We start from the raw sequence: 15,554 nt of genomic DNA, 5'->3' as shown, positions 1-15,554 counted from the left end.
GCCATTTGGGATGCAGAACATTGATTCCCCAGGGGAAAATGAACAGGAGGACAAAAGAGGTACACTCAGCCAGACCTGGTCATGGGGCTCCTACACTCAGCCAGACCCTGTCGCCATGCTGCAATGCCACCCAGACTACCACTATTACATGCTATTTGAACAGAAAATATGGCTTTTAGCTGGTCGAAGTCTACAGTTTTTTGATGTAGGCATTTAATAGTCTGCCTGTGATGATGTCATGTGAGTGCCCATAGTGGCAGTGCTGCTGTTGTCCCTCTAATAGAGCTCATTATTCATTGTGTCTTTGAGAACAATTTTCTCTTCCACTTTCCAAAGAAAACAGTAAAGCTACGTGGTATGGATTTTCTTTGTCATTTCATTGATCCCCTCAAAAAAGTGGTACCCAAACAAAAACAAACTCAGAAATATTCTTTTTTTCAGTTATTTACTGTATGTACACTACATGACCAAAAGTATGTGGACACCTGCCCATTATCATGGGCATTCATATGGAGTTGGTCCCCCCTTTGCTGCTATAACATCCATCACTCTTCTGGGAAGGCTTTCTGCTAGATGTTGGAACATTGCTGTGGGGACTTGCTTCCATTCAGCCACAAGAACATTACTGATGTTGGGTGATTAGGCCTGGCTCTCAGTCAGCATTCCAATTCCTCCCAAAGGTGTTAGATGGGGTTGAGGTCAGGGCTCTCTGCAGGCCAGTCAAGTTCTTCCACACCGATCTCAACAAACCATTTTTGTTTGGACCTCACTTTGTGCACAGGGGCCTTGTCATCCCCAAACTGTTGCTACAAAGTTGGAAGCACAGAGTCATCTAGAATCTCATTGTATGCTGTGGCGTTAAGAATTCCCTTCACTGGAACTAGGACCTAGCCCGAACCATGAAAAACAGCCCCAGACCATTATTCCTTCTCCACCAAAATGTACAGTTGGCACTAGGCATTGGGGCAGGTAGCCAGATTAGTCCTTCAGACTGCCTGATGGTGAAGCGTGATTCATCACTCCAGAGAACGCGTTTCCACTGCTCCAGAGTCCACTCCAGCCGACGCTTGGCATTGCGCATGGTGATCTTAGGCTTGTTTGCGGCTGCTCTGCCATGGTAACCCATTTAATGAAGCTCCCGACTAACAGTTCTTGTTCTAACGTTGTTTCCAGAGGCAGTCTGGAACTTGGGAGTGAGTGTTGCAACCGAGGATTTGTATGCCCTACGCACTTCAGCACTCAGCGGAACCGTTCTGGGATCTTGTATGGCCTACCACTTCGCGGCTGAGTCATTGTTTCCACTTCACAATAACAGCACTTACAATTGACTGGAGCAGCTCTTCAGTAATGGCAATGTTTGTCTATGGAGATTGAATGGCTGTGTGCTCGATTTTATCCACATTTCAGCAACGGGTGGGGCTGAAATAGCCAATTGAACAAATTTGAAGGGGTGTCCACATACTTTTGTATATGTAGTGTATATTCTTCTAGCTTGAATAGCAGGGCAATAGACTTTGACCCACAAAGACTGTTTGAGTTTTAAGTTGGTTGAACGCAATGGTAAATTATTTCTTCACTATTGATGCCGTCTAATCACCACTTCCCCTCTCTTTCCCCTACAGCTGGCTGTACCTTTGACGAGGACTCCGACCCTGGGCTGTGTGAGTACAAGCAGGGACAGGAGGACGACTTTGACTGGCAGCTGATGAGGACATACAACTGGCCACACACCGCTCCAGACCTGCTGCGAGGTAAATCTCAACGCTGTTCCAATGTGGTCTATAACCTTAGGTCTTCATCTTCATATATTTCTGATTCATTTTAATTTCTGATGTACGTTTTAGCAAAGGATCCCAGAAACTCTATCCCCTTGTCCAAATGCACACTTCACAGTGCCACAGCCATACGCTTTGTTATGGATTATTGGGACAGTTGGACTATGTTGTTTGAGCCTAGGGCTGTGTTGGTCATGACATTTTGTCAGCTGGTTATTGTCATGCAAAAGCCTGCTGGTCTCATGGTAACTGACCATTAATTAACATAAACAACTTTAGCATCTCCAGGCCACATATACAAGCCGCATACAAGCTGCTGATGTGTTCCTTTGGAACATCTACATTTAAAAAGTCTAATAAATCAATGTGATGTACACCATCACAATAAATCCATGATTTATTTTAGTCATGACAGGAAAAGGAGCAACACCTTCTCACCATTAAAAGTCAGGTCTAATGTAACGAATGATTAAGTGCGCATATAAAGTGGCTATGTTGAGCGTAAAAGTGATCTTTTGAAACAGGTCCTATAAGCTAGATTTAGAGTTATTTGGCAGCTTTAGTTGTGAACGATACAAAACATTAGAATGTCTTAGAAATCAAAATATGGGCTACATGGTGCAACTATTGGCTACTGTTGTGCTCTGTTCCTTGCCTCAGGCTGCACAGCTGTTCTCTCATCAAGTGATCATATTTTCACCCATCAGACTATTCTCAATTTAAACTTGTCTTTACTAATATATCAAATTTGTTTTAGAATGGCCCATGATCAAATGGGCAGGAACAGGGGTAGAGGAAAAAAGACATGTCATCATATACTCGAATAGCGAATGGAAGCTTCTCGCTTTCCTGACGATCCTTTTTTCCTTATGCTGGAAAGGGCTACTTCAGTTTTACAGCAGAGCTGTGCTTAATATGAGCAGCTACTGAAATAAATATAAGAACACTTATTGCACTTCATGCATCAAGCACTGTTTGAGGAACTGCTCGACAGATGGAATTCCGCAAAAACTGTATGGCATGGACTCGCCAACCTTGTTCCTCCACCTACCCAGTGCTTAATTTGGGAAACCAAGTGAAATCTGTTAGGAAAAATCAATATTAACATGTTTTCGCAAGAAAACATATTTCAATAAACTGTTCTCAGCCTGTCTGCGCGCTCAAGAACTGAATAAAGGAAAGGTAATGTGTCAGCCTACTAATTATGAAAATACAAAAAATGCCCAATTACTAGGCTATTCAAAATCACATACAAATTCACTATAATTGTAAGCTAACTGTAAGCCGCCCTGCACAATCAATGAACCAACAGCATCACTTACACTTGTGGATATACATTTTGGAGCATAATATCATTTTATTTTTATTTCAACTTTATTTATCCAGGTTGGTCAGCTGAGAACAAGTTCTCATTTACAACTGTGACCTGGCCAAGATAAAGCAAAGCAGTGCGACAAAAACAACAACACAGTTACACATAAACAAACGTACAATCAATAACACAGTAGAAAAATCTATGTACAGTGTGTGCAAATGTAGAAGAGTGGGAAGGTAAGGCAATAAATAGGCCATAGAGGCAAAATAATTACAATTTAGCATTAACACTGGAGTGATAGATGTGCAGATGATGATGTGCAAGTAGAGATACTGGGGTGCAAAAGCACAAGAGGATAAGTAGCAATATAGGAATGAGGTAGTTGGGTGTGCTATTTACAGATTGGCTGTGTACAGGTACAGTAAGCTGCTCAGACAGCTTAAAGTTAGAGAAGGAGATATAAGACTCCAACTTCAGTGATTTTTGCAATTTGTTCCAGTCATTGGCAGCAGAGAACTGGAAGGAAAGGCGTCGAAAGGTAGTGTTGGCTTTGGGGATGACCAGTGAAATGTACCTGCTGGAGCGCGTGCTACGGGTGGGTGTTGCTATGGTACCAGTGAGCTGAGATTAAGCGGGGCTTTACCTAGCAGAGACTTATAGATGACCTGGAGCAAGTGGGTTCGGCGACGAATATGTAGTGAGGGCCAGCCAACGAGAGCATACAGGTCGCAGTGGTGGGTAGTATATGGGGATTTGGTGACAAAACGGATGGCACTGTGATAGACTACATCCAGTTTGCTGGGTAGGGTGTTGGAGGCTATTTTGTAAATGACATCGCCAAAGTCAAGGATCAGTAGGATAGTCAGTTTTACGAGGGTATGGTGGGCAGCATGAGTGAACTAGGCTTTGTTGCGAAATAGGAAGCCGATTCCAGATTTAATTTTGTATTGGAGATGCTTAATGTGAGTCTGGAAGGAGAGTTTACAGTCTAAGCAGATACCTAGGTATTTGTAGTTGTCCACATATTCTAAGTAAGAACCGTCCAGAGTGGTGATGCTAGTCGGGCGGGAGGGTGCGGGCAGCAATCGGTTGAAGAGCATGCACTTAGTTTTACTTAATTGGAGGCCACTGAAGGATTGTTGTATGGCATTGAAGCTCGTTTGGAGGTTTGTTAGCACAGTGTCGAAAGAAGGGCCAGATGTATACAGAATGGTGTCGTCTGCGTAGAGGTGGATCAGAGAATCACCAGCAGCAAAAGCGACGTCATTGACATTTACAGAGAAAAGAGTCGGCCCGAGAATTGAACCCTGTGGTACCCCCATAGAGACTTCCAGAGGTCCGGACAACAAGCCCTCCAACAGGCCCGCCGTAATCCAGTCCATCTGGTATGCATAATAATACAGTCCACACTCAAAGGCGATTACACACATTTGTTAATAACCTCTCTGGGCTAGGTGGGACGCTTGCGTCCCAGCTACTCAACAGCCAGTTGAATCCCGTGGCGCGTTATTCAAATACCTTAGAAATGCTATTACTTCAATTTCTCAAACATATGACTATTTTACAGCATTTTAAAGACAAGACTCTCGTTAATCTAACCACACTGTCCGATTTCAAAAAGGCTTTACAACGAAAGCAAAACATTAGATTATGTCAGCAGACTACCCAGCCAGAAATAATCAGACACCCATTTTCAAGCTAGCATATAATGTCACATAAACCCAAACCACAGCTAAATGCAGCACTAACCTTTGATGATCTTCATCAGATGACAATCTTAGGACATTATGTTATACAATATAAGCATGTCTGTTCAATCAAGTTCATATTTATATCAAAAAACAGCTTTTTACATTAGCAGGTGACTAGCATGTGACTAGCATTCCCACAGAACACTTCCGGTGAATTTACTAAATTACTCACGATAAACGTTCACAAAAAACATAACAATTATTTTAAGAATTATAGATACAGAACTCCTCTATGCACTCGATATGTCTGATTTTAAAATAGCTTTTCGGTGAAAGCACATTTTGCAATATCCTCTTATGGCTAGGGGGCAGTATTTTCACGGCTGGATAAAAAACATACCCAATTTAATCTGATTATTAGTCCTGCCCAGAAACTAGAATATGCATATAATTATTAGCTTTGGATAGAAAACACTCCAAAGTTTCTAAAACTGTTTGAATGGTGTCTGTGAGTATAACAGAACTCATTTGGCAGGCCAAAACGTGAGAAGATTCTGTACAGGAAGTACCCTGTCTGACCATTTCTTGCCCTTCTTTGTCATCTCTATCCATTACAAAGGATCTCTGCTGTTACGTGACACTTCCTACGGCTCCAATGGGCTCTCAGAGCCCGGGAAAAAGTTGAATGACGTAATTCAAAGCCCTGGCTGAAACACACGAGCGCTTTTGCTAAGTGGTCTATCAGAGGACAAAGGGCTTAGGCTCGTGCACTGTCCACCCCCGCCTTTCTGTTTTTCCCTCTATTTACCGAAACACAGATTCCCGGTCGGAATATTATCGCTTTTTTACGAGAAAAATGGCATAAAAATTGATTTTAAACAGCGGTTGACATGCTTCGAAGTACGGTAATGAAATATTTAGAAATCTTTTGTCACGTTATGCGCCATGCGCACGACCCTTATTTACCATTGGGATAGTGTCTAGAACGCACGAACAAAACGTTGCTGATGGAACATAACTATGGATTATTTTGGACCAAACCTACATTTGTTATTGAAGTAGAAGTCCTGGGAGTGCATTCTGACGAAGGACAGGAAAGGTAATCAAACTTTTCTAATAGTAAATCTGATTTTGGTGAAGGCTAAACTGGGTGGGTGTCTAAATAGCTAGCCCTGTGATGCCGGGCTATCTACTGAGAATATTGTAAAATGTGCTTTCACCGAAAAGCTATTTTAAAATCGGACATATCGAGTGCATAGAGGAGTTCTGTATCTATAATTCTTAAAATAATTGTTATGTTTTTTGTGAACGTTTATCGTGAGTAATTTAGTAAATTCACCGGAGGTTTGCGGGGGGGTATGCTAGTTCTGAACGTCACATGCTAATGTAAAAAAGCTGGTTTTTGATATAAATATGAACTTGATTGAACAAAACATGCATGCATTGTATAACATAATGTCCTAAGGTTGTCATCTGATGAAGATCATCAGAGGTTAGTGCTGCATTTAGCTGTCTTCTGGGTTTTTGTGACATTATATGCTAGCTTGAAAAATGGGTGTCTGATTATTTCTGGCTGGGTACTCTGCTGACATAATCTAATGTTTTGCTTTCGCTGTAAAGCCTTTTTGAAATCGGACAGTGTGGTTAGATTAACGAGAGTCTTGTCTTTAAAATGCTGTAAAATAGTCATATGTTTGAAAAATTGAAGTTTTCGGATTTTAGCCTCTCTGGCGCATGTGGGACGAACTCGTCCCACCTACGTAACAGCCACTGAAATCCAGTGGCGCGATTTTTGAATCGTTAGAAATACTATTACTTCAATTTCTCAAACATATGACTATTTTACAGCTATTTAAAGACAAGAATCTCGTTAATCTAACCCCACTGTCCGATTTCAAAAAGGCTTTACAACGAAAACAAAACATTAGATTATGTCAGCAGAGTGCCCAGCCAGAAAAAATCAGACACCCATTTTTCAAGCTAGCATATCATGTCACATAAACCCAAACCACAGCTAAATGCAGCACTAACCTTTTATGATCTTCATCAGATGACACACCTAGGACATTGTGTTATACAATACATGCATGTCTGTTCAATCAAGTTCATATTTATATCAAAAACCAGCTTTTTACATTAGCATGTGACGTTCAGAAAAAGCATAACCCCCGCAAACTTCCGGGGAATTTACTAACAGTTTGCTAAATTACTCACGATAAACGTTCACAAAAAGCATAACAATTATTTTAAGAATTATAGATACATTACTCCTCTATGCACTCGATATGTCCGATTTTAAAATAGCTTTTCGGATGAAGCACATTTTGCAATAATCTAAGTACATAGCCCGGCATCACAGGGCTAGCTATTTAGATACCCACCCAGGTCAGCCTCCACCAAAATCACATTTCCTATAAGAAAAATGTTCTTACCTTGCTTGTTCTTCGTCAGAATACACTGCCAGGACTTCTACTTCAATAACAAATGTAGGTTTGGTCCCAAATAATCCATCGTTTTATCCAAACAGCGACGTTTTGTTCGTGAGTTCTAGACACTATCAGAATGCTTCTTCACGGTGTCGCGCATGGCGCATTGGCGTGACAAAAATGTCTAAATATTCCATTACCGTACTTCGAAGCATGTCAACCGCTGTTTAAAACCAATTTTTATGCCATTTATCTCGTAGATAAGTGATAATATTCCGACCGGGAGTATGCATTGAGCCTAAACAGCCGAATAAACTTTCTCCTCAGGAGCGACTCGTGCACGCGCCTCATTCAAAGGTCCTCTGAGCAGCCACTTACAAAAGGTGATAATGTGTTTCAGCCTGAGGCTCCCTCGTAAACCTTCAGTTATTTCCCGGGCTCTGAGAGCCTATTGGAGCCCTGGGAATTGTCACGTTACAGCTAAGATCCTTACTTTTCAATAAAAATATGCAAGACGCACGACTCCTTGTCAGACAGGGTACTTCCTGCTTGAAACCTTGTCAGGTTTTTGCCTGCCATAGGAGTTCTGTTATACTCACAGACACCATTCAAACAGTTTTAGAAAATTCAGAGTGTTTTCTATCCAAACCTGAACAATAATATGCATATTCTAGCTTCTGAGTTGGTGTAGGAGGCCGTTAAAAATGGGAACATATTTTTTCCAAAATTCTCAATACTGCCCCCTATCCTCAAAAGGTTAGAGGAATTTGTATTTCGCGCCACGCCCATCATTGGATATTGGAGCAGGTGTTCCGCTAGCGGAACATCTAGATGTAAGAGGATATTCTAAGTAGATAGCCCGGCATCACAGGGCTAGCTATTTAGACACCCAGCAAGTTTAGCATTCACCAAAGTCAGATTTACTATAAGAAAAATGTTATTACCTTTGCTGTCTTCGTCAGAATGCACTCCCAGGACTTCTACTTCAATAACAAATGTTGGTTTGGTCCCAAATAATCCATAGTTACGTTCAAACAGCGGCGTTTTGTTCGTGCGTTAAAGACACTATCCGAAGGGTAAATAAGGGTTACGAGCATGGCGCATTTCGTGACTTAACATTTCTAAATATTCCATTACCGTACTTCGAAGCATGTCAACCGCTGTTTAAAATCAATTTTTATGCCACTTTTCTCGTAAAAAAGCGATAATATTCCGACCGGCAAAGCCTGTTTACATTCAACGAGAGAGAAAGTAAAAGCATGCTATCCCCTCATGCACGAGCCTCGTCTAATGGCCCTCTGATAGAGCACTTGCCAAACGCGCTAGTGTGTTTCAGCCTGGGCCTTGAATTATGTCATTCAGCTTTTTCCCAGGTTCTGAGAGCCTATGGGAGCCGTAGGAAGTGTCACGTTTCAGCAAAGATCCTCAGTCTTCAATAAAAAGAGCCAAGATGGACAACAACTTGTCAGACAGGCCACTTCCTGGTCAGAATCTTCTCAGGTTTTTGCTTGCCATATGAGTTCTGTTATACTCACAGACACCATTCAAACAGTTTTAGAATCGTTAGGGTGTTTTCTATCCAAAGCCAATAATTATATGCATATTCTAGTTACTGGGCAGGAGTAGTAACCAGATTAAATCGGGTACGTTTTTTATCCGGCCGTGTAAATACTGCCCCCTATCCCCAACAGGTTAACATTTTGCGTATAGGCCAATTTTGTTTCAGGCTTTGATTGAGCCTAATTTAGTATGCTAGCTAGGTTTTGAAACAGGAGGGAAATAGAACTGTTGATTTGAGCCTACTGTAGGTAAGTATGCTATCTGGTTTACTATTTGGTATTACATGTAGCTGTTAGTATGCTATCTGTTGTACTGTTGATTAGAGCCTAAGTTAGTATGATAGATGTTGTATTGTTAATTTGAGCGTACGTTAGCATGCTAGCTAGGTTTTGAATCAACAGGGGGTTGGTGCCACCTTAATTGGAGAGGACGGGCTCATAGTAATGGCTGGAAGAAAATAAATGGAATGATATAAGACGGATCAAACACATAATTTCCATGGGATCAATGGAATGGTATCAAATACATCAACAACATGTTTTCCATGTGTTTGATACCATTCCAGTCACTCCATTCCAGCAATTATTATGAGCTGTTCTCCCCTCAAACGCAGCCTGCTGTGTTTGAATCAGGAAAACAGGAAAACAGGCCCAACATTTCCATTAGCTCAGAGTCTGTTTCCATCATCCCCACACCGCCAGGTGGTCTCTCTGCATGTGATCTATCGCTGTGAGTTAGTCATGCTTCAACAAGGGGGCCAAGCCTCGTTCCACACACACACACACACACACACACACACACACACACACACACACACACGTTTGTTTTACTATCTTGTGGGGACCAAAGAACTGATTCCCATTTAAAATCCTATTTTCCCTAAACCTTAACCGTAACCCTAACCTTAACTACAAACCCTAAATCTAAACCTAACTCCTAATCCTAACACCTACCCTAATTCTAACACAAACCCTAATTGTAACCATAAACCAAACCAAACCCCTAAGCCTAAAATAGCCTTTTTTGTTGTGTAGACTGGTGAAACATCCCCACTTGTCCGTGGACTTCTTGTCCCCAAAAGGATAGTAAAACCAAACACACACACACACACACACACACACACACACACACACACACACACACACACACACACACACACACACACACACACACACACACACACACACACACACACACACTCTGGGGCCCTTACCTTATTACGTGCACATATTTGCTGCGAACATACAATATGCATGTTTATTTAAAGCTTCCTGCCACCGTAGCGGGAAATGGTGTATGAGCTTCTCCACGCCTCAGAGAAACTCTCCATGTGCGTGCTCCACATGTTATAATGGGATAGTTGTGTGTGTGTGTGTAGCGTAGGAAATGGGCCCTGCAGAGTGTCCGGATTCTGCATAATGCATCTGCTTTGTTATTAAACATTGTTTCCACTGTTTTGGGCACATTCACACACCTCTCTCTGCTCCGGAGGCAGAACGGGTTTCGTTAACAAAATCCCTCCTTAGGATTGGCTGATTGGACATGGGCTGATTGGGTCACAGTGCTGATTACACTTCCTGGTCTTCCTCAGGGGCCAGTAGTAGTAAAGACACAAACATTTTAATGTTCCTTTTTTATCTAATTTGTATTATTTTCATCTGTTTGAGGTCTTCTGATGGGTTAAATGTGGGATTGAAGTGGAGTGTGTGCTTGTGTGTCTTGAAAACGTTGAAGTGGGCTGCTTCAGTAATGTCTTTGTTCATCATCACAGACACTTTCTCTCTCTGGGATGAGGAATAAAGACTATATGAAATTAACTACTCTGTTGAGGGTTCTCCATGCTAAGTACCTATTGTGGGGGCTACTTGAGGCAGCAGCTAACAACCCACAGCCCACAGGCTAAGATCACTTGATAGACAGACAACATTTTAGACAATTATTCAAGCTGCTTTGTGAGAGTGTATTTATTTATACATTTTATATGTAACAGTTGGTATGCATTTTCTGAATTTAAAAATGTATGTCATTCATTGTGGCCATTTACTGGCGTTAAAATAACACAAATTATCAAGTGATATTTCTTATGTTTTCTCTGTGAGAAAATTCAACCCCATTCGTATTTGGTGTCTTTCATGAAAAGATCTCAGAGTATTTCTCTTCAAATATATTAACATATCAACACTGCATCTATAGCTTTAACCATTGGGGATTTCGTTTTTATGGTCAGTAAATGCTACAGCACATCTCTAACCCAAGAACATTCCAAGGGTTTGAATTCCTCCAGAGCCGCTAAAGAGACTCTTATTGAGACAACAGCTTAGTTTATCTATTGGACACTGCTGCAGATTAATAATATAGATCACAGACCCAGAGACCACCAGCACACCAATTATGTGGAAACACTGCAGATATGGAGAGAGAGGGAGAGAGAGAATGAGAGGGAGGGAGAGAGAGAATGAGAGGGAGAGAGCAAATGAGAGGGAGGTAGAGAGAGAACAAGGGGGAGGCAGAGAGAGAGAAGGGCGGGAGAGAGAGAAGGGCGGGAACGAGAAAAGGGGTGGGAGAGAGAGAAAAGGGCGAGAGAGAGAGAGAGAAAGGAGGGAGGGAGAGAGGAAGCGAGACTGTAGTTGCGGAGTATAGGGGACATTACTGTCCCCTCCATACCCCTCTTCAGAGGCGTCATAACCATTAAAAGGATTTCTGCATCAATTGTTTCGATAAATATATACAACATACTGTATACTGAGCAAAAATATAAACATGCAACAATTTCAATGATTTTACTGAGATACTGTTCATATAAGGATATCAGTCAATTGAAATAAGTTAATTAGGCCCTAATCTATGGATTTCACATTACTGGGCAGGGGCGCAGCCATGGGTGGGCCTGCGAGGGCATAGGCCCACCCACATGGGAGCCAGGCCCAGCCAATCAGAATACGTTTTTTCTCCACAAATGGCTTTATTACAGACAGAAATACTCCTCAGTTTCATCTGCTGTCCAGGTGGCTGGTCTCAGACGATCCCGCAGGTGAAAAAGCCGGATGTGGAGGTCCTGGGCTGGCTTGGGTTACACCTGGTTTGTGGTTGTGAAGCTGGTTGGACGTACTACCAAATTCTCTAAAACAACATTGGAGGCGGTTTATGGTAGAGAAATGAACATTAAATTATCTGGCAAAAGCTCTGGTGGACATTCCTGAAGTCAGCATGCCAATTCCACGCTCCCTCAAAACTTGAGACATCTGTGGCATTGGTGTTGTGTGACAAAACTGTATATAGTGGCCTTTTATTTTCCCCAGCACAAGGGGATTTTCATCGGCAGGGACTGGGAAACTGGTCAGTATTGAAGGAATGATGGATGGCGCTAAATAGAGGGAAATTCTTGAGGGAAACCTGTTTCAGTCCTCCAGAGATTTGAGACTGGTATGGAGGTTCACCTTCCAGCAGGACAATGACCCTAAGCATACTGCTAAAGCAACACTCAAGTGGTTTAAGTGAAAACATTTAAATGTCTTGGAATGGCCTAGCAAAGCCCAGACCTCAATCCAATTGAGAATCTGCGGTATGACTTAAAGTTTGCTGTACACCAGCGGAAGGAGCTGGAGCAGTTTTGCCTTGAAGAATGGGCAAAAATCCCAGTGGCTAGATGTGCCAAGCTTATAGGGACATACCCCAAGAGAATTGCAGCTGTAATTTCTGCAAAAGGTGGCTCTACAAAGTATTGACTTGGGGGGGTGAATAGTTATGCAAGCGCAAGTTTTCAGTTTTTTTTTGTCTTATTTCTTGTTTGTTTCACAAGAAAAGATATTTTGCATCTTCAAAGTGGTAGGCATGTTGTGTACATCAAATGTATACAATGATCCATTTTAATTCCAGTTTGTAAGAAAACAAAATAGGAAAACTGCCAAGGGGGTGAATACTTTCACAAGGCACTGTACATCAAAAGTGATTTTTATACTCCCAAGTGCTGATTTCAATTTACAATTTATATCATTTTGTTTGTAAATGTTATTAGAACATCACACATAAGATGCAGCATTATTTTGTGCATATTTGTTGTGCATTTTGTTGTAGAGAATTCCAGCTAATGTTAGCTAGTAACTTACTGTGTCTGGTGGGGGGGGGGTGTCATATATTTTGTACAGTGCGTGAGTGCAGAGTTGGATGGTGAGCCGTGCATTGCATGACGTGCAATTTTGTGCTGTTTTTATCAGAATAAATCTCCATGACTGGTGCTACAAGTGGGAGTTTGTGTCGATGATTGATTTTACACAATGCAAAGTACTGTTACACGGACACCTTAAGCCGTGTGTGTGTGTGTGTGTGTGTGTGTGTGTGTGTGTGTGTGTGTGTGTGTGTGTGTGTGTGTGTGTGTGTGTGTGTGTGTGTGTGTGTGTGTGTGTGTGTGTGTGTGTGTGTGTGTGTGTGCCATGCTGCAGAAGTCACTGCAGCCCTTGTTCAACATGCACTCTACTCACTACTCAACAAAGTGGTGGTGAGGGGCTAGCGAGGATCTTTGTCTAGAACATTCCTCTCAGGGTTCAAACGAAACGCGACAGTGATCTCTCAGCAGTGCGGGGCGACATTACCCGGGCTTTCTCCCCCATCTGTCCCCCATCCTCCCCTTCTCTTCCCGCCTCTCCGTAGCAGCTGACTGAAGACAGGACGTTCCTTGCACTTCACCGACTTTGATGATCACTGACTTCAGAGTACAAAAACTACCTAGAGGTAGCAGAATGGCTCTCTGCATTTAAATGGCACATTACCAGAGTGCTATTACTCCCTGTTTGAACATAACATGACTCCTTGCCTCATTTGTATCCCCGTGTTCCACGGCTAGGTCGTCTTTGAAGTATAGGTGTAGTAAATGTTTGTCCCAAATGTCACCCTATTCCCTATATAGTGCACTCCTTTTGACCAGAGCCCCATGAGTAGTGCACATCAAAGGGAATCAGTTGCCATTTGGGATGCATTCTCAGACCAGCGTGTTCAGATGTGTTTTTCATTGCCTAGTACTCTAAAGGCATCTCCAGCTTTGCTTTGTGTTGTTGTGGGACGTTTAATGAGTAAATGTACCAATCCTAATAGGGTCTTAATTTACTCTAATAACAGGATTTAATGAGCAGTATTAGGATGTTAAGGAACATTTTATGTTTTTTCTGCTTGACAATTTATTTTTATGTTTGGTGCCCACACTGGTTGAAGAGGATTTTTGTTTTTAACCTGTTTTTGAACCTGTTATTTCCATGTTTTCCCCTTGTATAGCATGTAGTGCCCAAAACTGCTGGCAAAATATTATGCGGTAAAAAATTATAATATTGCGTAGTCAATTACATCCAACCTGTTTGAGTAGAATACTTCCCTTTTTGTTTTCAGAGGAAGTGGAAGAGTTTAACTGGTCAGTTTGATCAGAATCTTCTGAGAGGGTTGGAGGAGGAGAGGATTTTTCACATAAGACAGTTTTACTTGGTGCTTATCAGTCTCTGGGGAGAGTCGAGGGTGGGCGAAGACATTTACCTTGTGTCTGTGGTCTTTGTATATCTGGACTGCTTCAGTAAGTCCTAATTAAACTAGGACCAGAGCATGAACTGAAGAGGGGAAGAAATGGAAATGAAAAAGATAAAAAGAGAGGGAGAGGAGGGCAACACGGAGGGGATGTTTGCAAAGAGACTAGGGAACTAGACATAGTGCAAACACTTTTGGAGATTGGAGACAGAGTGAGAGATAGATATGGCTGGGGAGTTGAGACCTCTTCCTGTTATAAAGTGAAGAGAAGTTGTCATGTGGAACTCAAAAGAAGGATAACTTCTAAACTGTCTAAAGCACATTGAATGATAAACACTGGAAACAAATAACTGAAATGGTCAGTGTTCATCAGGGGAAGGAGAAGATTACAAAATAAACGGTAATTAAATGTTAGTTAGGATTTTTATTATTAAATGTAGTATCTATTTTTAAGGATTGTCTAAATGTAGCTGGGCATTCTGCATAATTCAGTCTTGTCGACTGTGAGCATGAATGAAATAAATCAAATCAAATCAAAAGAACAAAGCCAGTACCCCTAAACTTTCACCTCTCCCAGTCTCTCTAGGATAATCTGGAATTGGACCTGAACCATGAAAATTCTCAATTGTTCCTTATTTGACAAGTTCAGAAAAATTATGTTTCATGCCCAATGAACACAACCCTGAAATGGCACGCAACCTGGCCCATTCTCCCATTTCAAAAGGGGAACAAAGAATCTGTTCTGTTCAGTCATTTACCTGTCTCCTCCTGCAATACTACGGATGGCACAGCATAGGATGATTGGCTTATGTGGAGGACACAGCAGGAGTTCATTGGTTTATTGTCCTGCTGAGCCATAGCTCAGTGATTACCACTGGAGACTGACTCTGATTCTGTATTGCGTCTGAAGAACAGAACACACTCTCGCCATTCATTGGAACCAGATCATTCGATATGCAGGTTGACAGAAGATGGAAGAATGTGTTGTAATATACTGCTTCAGTCTATGTTGGATCAAGTTGAAACATGACCGAAAACGGACTCTAAGAAAATGAACCACATTGTTTCTTCTTCTCTGCTGTGGCATTTACAGCCTTAGCAGGAGGACCAACCAAAGGAGTCAACAGAGAGAGTCTTTCATAGTCTCTCTTTTCCCCCTGGTCGTGATCAAACCCTAGCATTGTGTAACTAGTTACACTGAGATAATTGAGGGACCAGGTCCTCTATGATTAACCTTACTGTAATTATTTTAATGACAGTGTCTTATGAATGGAAGCTATTG

At 41.8% G+C, this 15,554-nt stretch overlaps 1 pseudogene; it reads left to right on the top strand.

The window, feature by feature from the left end:
* LOC115173761 (receptor-type tyrosine-protein phosphatase U-like) overlaps positions 1-15,554 on the top strand; it is a 271,130-nt pseudogene that overhangs the window by 108,678 nt on the left and 146,898 nt on the right.

The sequence above is a fragment of the Salmo trutta genome, chromosome 34, assembly GCF_901001165.1.
Source record: "Salmo trutta chromosome 34, fSalTru1.1, whole genome shotgun sequence".
Lineage (NCBI taxonomy): Eukaryota > Metazoa > Chordata > Actinopteri > Salmoniformes > Salmonidae > Salmo > Salmo trutta.
The sequence above is the reverse complement of the archived record's forward strand: the minus strand, read 5'-3'. Positions and strand labels throughout refer to the sequence as shown.